The 6370-nt window shown below is 32.0% G+C and overlaps 1 long non-coding RNA gene across 2 annotated transcripts; it reads left to right on the forward strand.

Annotated features, from left to right (window-relative positions):
* Positions 1-2132: 2132 nt before the first annotated feature.
* Positions 2133-4252, forward strand: LOC126883223 (uncharacterized). Of its 2 annotated transcripts, XR_007697574.1 has the most exons (4): positions 2133-2275; positions 2330-2421; positions 2524-2679; positions 3975-4252. It is a non-coding gene; the product is annotated as an uncharacterized LOC126883223 (long non-coding RNA). The 2 variants fall into 2 exon arrangements; XR_007697573.1 differs by having other exon boundaries at positions 2135-2421.
* Positions 4253-6370: the final 2118 nt, after the last annotated feature.

A 6370-nucleotide genomic window follows, 5' to 3' on the forward strand; every position in this document is an offset into this window, starting at 1 on the left:
AGGAGCTCACGAAGCGAATGCACAAGTTAATGGTTACAATTTGGAAGGACGAAAGCATGCCCATAGAATGGAAAAACGGACACATCGCACCAATCTTTAAGAAAGGAGATCCAACTAAGTGCTGCAACTACAGACCAATTATGCTACTAAATACAACGTATAAGATATTGATCACAATTATAAGAAACCGACTAAATCAATACACAGAAAAAATTATAGGACCATATCAACAGGGTTTTAGAACAATAGATCAAAGGAAGATCAACAATAGATGCAATACACGTACTGACACAAACAATTGAAAAAAGCTATGAACATGACATAGAATTACACATACTATTCATCGACTTCCAACAGGCCTTCCACAGCATATACAGACAACAATTATTAAAAGAAATGAAAAAAATGGAGATACCGGCAAAACTAATAAGACTAACTAGAATGACAATAAAAGACTCAACAGCAAAAGTTAAAACAAATGAGGGCGATACAAATGACATCAAAATAGAACTTGAAGTAAGACCAGGAGACAGTCTGTCAACGACAAACGACACTATTTAATATCGCTCTAGAAGGAGTAATTAGGGACACAGGGCTGAAAAAGACAATTATTCAAAGCTCAACACAGATCATAGGATATGCAGATGAACTGGGACTGGTAGCACGAGATAAAAAAAGACTAGAAGAGGCACTTTTAACCCTGGTAAGAGAAGCAAAGACGAGAGGACTAATAATCAATCAGAATAAAACAAAATATCTTATAAGCACACGAGACAATGTAAACAGAACAGCAGAAATAAAGATAGGTGAAAATACATTCCAGAGAGTAGATTGCTTCAAATACCTGGGGGTGATGGTGGACGGCAAAAACGGAAGGAGTCTAGAGATAAACGACAGAATTAAAGCAGGTAATAGAGTATATTGGAAATATCACCAACTACTCAAGGACAAAAACCTGAGCAAAAAAACAAAATAAAAAATATACACAGCAGCAATCAGATCAGTGATAGCCTATGAAGCAGAAGTAATGTGCCTTACGAAAAAGACGAAGAAAAGTTAAAAATAATTGAGAGAAAAATTATAAAGATACATGGCCCAGTAAAGACAGAAACAGGGGAATATAGAAAGCTGATGAACCATGAAATAATAAATATAAATAAAGGAGAAGATATAGTAAAATTCATTAAAGCACAAAGCCTCAGATGGTTTGGGCACACAGAAAGAAGAGGGGTAGAAGAACTGATCAGGAAGATAATGAACTGGAAACCAGTAAAAAATAGACCAAGAGGAAGACCAAAAATTAGATGGGAAGATCAACTGCTAGACGATATATCAAATATGGAAATTGCAAACTGGAGAGAAAAGATTCAGGACCGGAGAGAGTGGAAGAAGATAGTAGAGAGGGCAAAAAAACATCACAACCTATGAACTAAGACCTAAAGGAAAAGCGGACTAATTTACCGCGTGAAATGGATTAAAAGAGCTCATATTTGAGCGAACTATACTCTAACAAGAGTGAACGGTCCATATAATAATTCCAGGTATGTACCTGTATAAATTACCCTCCTTGAAGTTGGTGTAAAAGGTATTCACCATTTATGTATTGTCTTTTGGAAGGATTACTAGAGAAAATCCAAATAAATTTTGAAAAAATGGCTGAAATCGCTGAAATTCTTGTAACAGATTCCGTAATGAGTGCACATGGGTGGTAAATGATTTTAAATTTCACTTAAAGAAAGTGCTAAAAAGTCTAAAACATTTATGGTACTGTTCTGCATCTGGTTTCCAGGCAACCTGTTATACCGACGGTTAGTTTTTTTTAATATTTTGAGTAGTAACTATGTTGGTTATCAACAATTTGATGTCAAAAATGCACATTTTGCCATTTTTTGTCTACCAGTAAGAAGAAAAACATTCAAAACAAAATTTAAGATAACCGCATTATAGAGCATGTAAAACAATTTAAATAAGGTTTTATAAATTTCGCTCTACTTAATTGTTGCTTATAAAACTATAAATTAAGTCAGTTTAACGTTAATATAACTTATGTTAAAATACAACTTATATCTCGATATTACGTGAAATAGCTCAAAGGAATGAGTAAAAATACACGGTTTTTATGACACTAAGGCCCGGTCTTTTCATCTCCGAATAAATATGCTCTTATCTGGCAGTTAGCTATCTGGAGGATAAATATTTATTCGCCAGATAAAATGTACCCGTCTTTTCACGTCAATTTATGTTCCAGTTAGTTATCCGGTAGATAAGCTTAAAAGTAAGTTTGGATTCCGAACACACCTGACTTTTATGTTTATTTTTATAATTTCAGCTTTAACTTAACCTAACATAATTAGATTCAAAGTATTTCAAAGATGATTTTATCGATTTTATTTCCATTTTGGAAGAAGGAATGAAGGAAATGTAAGTAAATCAAAGAATTACAACTTAAAAAAATAGGTATACAAAGTCATAAGGTTTAGAAATACATTTCCATATTTTAATCAGACAACAATATTGTTTTAGAAGGAAAACATTGATTATGCTGAAATAGTTTACTGGAGAGCTTGAACAAGAGGTAAATCCATTTTAAATTAGAGGAAAACTGTTGATTTGTATGTAAAATAGAAGACAAAGACAAGTTTAAATAAAGACAAGCTAGCTAATGAAACAGATGCAGTGGTAATTTTGTTTACATAATTATATATGTACATATTATATGATTATTAATATTAGGTTTGTTCTAGCAAACAGTCAAACTAGTCAGAAACCGTCAGCAATTAGTTGCTCAGTGAGACAACATAATACAGTCACCAGTGCTATCCCCTATCTACTCGCGCTGGTCGACTATTCGCTGATGGTTTCAAACCGTTTGAAACTGATGCTAGAACAAACCTAATGACTGTTCAATGATGTAAAAATTTGTTAATGTGGGGAAAACTTTTATTTAAATTCAATACTATATTTCTGTAAATATCATGCAATATGGCAAAACTTGATGTTACGTCTGATTTTAGCCATAATGAGATTATTTGCTTGATATGCTATTTAGTAACATTTCTTCAAGTTGGTATAGTTTGGTATGTGTATGATGAAGGTAAAACCCCCTTTGTCCCACATGTCCCCTTTTAACTTACAGTAGAACCCTAATTATCCGTGCTATGATTTTCTATTACTCAAGTTGCATTTTTGAGGTTTTATCAACATAGCGTCATTGTAAATCACTTAACGGAAACTCTATATGACGAAAGAGAGACTCATAATGAAAGATTTATTTTTTCTGTTATCTTTTTATGGTAGGTACATAATATTATAATATGTATGTGTATACGTACTTATTATACATAAGAAATACATGTTCGGATTATCAGTGCCACCTTCGGTCCCGAGGAGCACGGATAATCTGGATTCTACTGTATTAGGTAGGCCAGAACTTGATATATTACTTGATTTCTTATGTTGATTACTTTTCGTTTTTGGGTTGACAAAACATGATTTAAACTTTCAAAATGCCCTCCTGAAAAATTAGGCTAGATGGACATATCAATCATTGTCAAAACGCTACAGATTTATAATCCATCCAACTGGTATATTGAATAGTAAACTAGGGATAAACCAACTATGTATATCAAAACACAATATTTTAAAGATTGGATAATTTACATGGTAAATTGAAGAATCCCAATAACAAGAATAAAACCTAATTTTAATATTTGTTATGGGTCATTCCACGAACATACGCCTGTTTTGGATTACTTCGACAACGAATATTTTACGTTGCAAAATAAGAAGAACAAAAGTAAATTGCAAATTACATTGTTATTTATTGGAATAATTATTAGTGCCATTTACTTTCGTACTTCTTAGGTTGCACAGTAAAATATTCGTTGTCGAAATAATCCAAAACAGGCGTATGTTCGTGGAATGGCCCATAGTAGATATCTTTCACTTTTCTAAATAAAAAAAATTGGTTACAGATATGACAAACACCTAGAAGATGGAATCCTGTGTTCTCAAAGAAAAAGCTAGTTCCAGAAATAAGCTACCAATAATAAACTAGAGAATGTATTACAAGAAAGAACAACGCTAATACCCAACATAGCTCAATTGCTTCAGATAGAAAAAGAGGAGGAAAGGGTAGAACACAAGCGTGCCAGAGAAAATTAAAGGGCAGAAGAGACACAAAAATTCATTGATTTATTAAATTTAATAATTAAATTATACAAAGGACAATTAAATAAAGAATAAAAAATTATACATGTATATTAATGATCCTTCTATTTCCCCATAAAGCTTGTTACTGACCAGGAGGTATACTATAATAGATATATTACATCTCATATTGCTCACTATAATAATGAGTGAGCCTGCATAAACGGAACCATAATATACATTAGGTATAGTTCCGTGTATGCAGCCTCACTCATTACTATAGTGAGTGATATGAGATATATTTTAGTATAGTTCCCCGTGCGTGACAAGCTTAACACAAAAAGTTTTATAAGGTTATCAAACATCATAACTTCAGTAAATTCAATAATTTAGCTTATTCCTGGTCTATACTTAGCAATTCATTTTCATCTCTCTCTATGTTATAAATATATTGCTTCAGTGTAGGACAACTGAATCAATGTAATCATTTTGTTTTCTGCTATATACAAAAAGGGATGTATTTGCGGACTCGTTAAAAAAGTAACAACCCATTGCTATGATCTGAATTTAAACAGCAATAATACAGAATTACTTATATTTGGCACAAAAAAATATTAGTAAGAAGGTACCTATTTAAAACATATCCGGGGAGTATTACGAAATTCTCAGAATATAAAATCAGTCTTCCTATATTCTATTTTTTTTAGAATTTCATGATACACCCAGTATGTTTTGGATACTTAACAGCAGCTTTTTTTTCAAGGTAGGTATCATCTACTGTTTCTGAGAACCATGTGCATACATAATTCTAGTTACTACCTACATATATCAATACCTTTCATTTTGGAATCGTAAAATATTTGGCAATTCAAACAAATGATGGGATAAGAAACTATTCTATTTTTATTTTTTACAACTTGTTTTCCTTTGTAAATGAATATAGTTGGGTAGGTATACAATAATACATACCTATTATAATTTTTTCAAATTATAACCCATCTTTAATTTAATTTCTAATAACTCTGCTTAAAAAATTACAGTAGGTAGGTATGTATAAAAACAAAATAACATAAAATTTGTGATTGAGAATTTTTAGAAAGAACAAAATTTTACTTTTGCAATAAATTCAATCAGACCCTCAAGATTTTAGGTTATATTTTTAGTTTCCTGGTAATCAGAAACCATGAAATATACGAAAATCAAAGTTTATCTGCCAGATAACTTCTTATTCGGTACTTTATTCGGCAGTTAAATATTTGATATTTAACGTCAATTTATCTGCCGGATAACTTTATTCCAGAGTGAAAAGACGCTACTTTTTTTATCTGTCAGATAAACTTCCCGTTAACTATTTATCCGGAGGTGAAAAGACCGGGCCTCAGTGTAACTACGTAACAATTGTTTTAGTTTCTATATGGACGGAAGAACAAAATTTATGTAAATCTGCCCAATTTTTCCCAATTTAATTATTTATTGACAATTTAAATGAAAAATAGCCGATTTTAAGAATTTTCGTCTATAAGTTACAATGTTTTACCAAAAAACTGAAAAAAGAACCGATTAGTTTATTGAAATAGCCTTAAAATGAGTTGAAGTAAAATAGAATTGGAGCTTTGTTTATCAATAAACATTAACTATTCAAATTTATTTCTTACGTTTTAAGCTAACTACCTGAGGTACCCCTAAACCCTAAAAATGTCATCAAAACGACGATTTTGAAGCTCTTCCGACTAGATTAAAGAAGCTATTATCGATTCAAACAAAAGTTGTGTATTTTTAATTCTAAATTTCAACTATTTAATTAAAAATAAAGTGTTTCAGTTGAAAATTCAAAGTTGCTACACCCACCGCTTTCGCAGGCAGAATAAGAACCCTGCTATTGCATAAGTATATAGATTTTGAAAAACCATTCAAAAAGCATTCCAAAGTTTTTTCGATATGCCGTCTAGTTCTCGAGATATTTGACAATCGCCTTTCTGGACAGAGCCCTTAAATAATGTAAACATTCTTATTCAAGCTAGACATAAGCCGAGTGAGAGAGCTGACCGTGAAATTCATTTGCGATGTTTCCAAATTTACCGGATCTCGGGTTGTCCGCAAAATATATATTTACCATATACACAACCGATCGCGCGCGCTGCCCTCTACAGCGGATTTAGTGGAACCACTGCAATATAAAATTCACCAAAAGGGGTGCAAAATGAGGTCCAGACAAAAATCG

Source organism: Diabrotica virgifera, chromosome 4 (assembly GCF_917563875.1).
Source record: "Diabrotica virgifera virgifera chromosome 4, PGI_DIABVI_V3a".
Taxonomy (NCBI): domain Eukaryota; kingdom Metazoa; phylum Arthropoda; class Insecta; order Coleoptera; family Chrysomelidae; genus Diabrotica; species Diabrotica virgifera.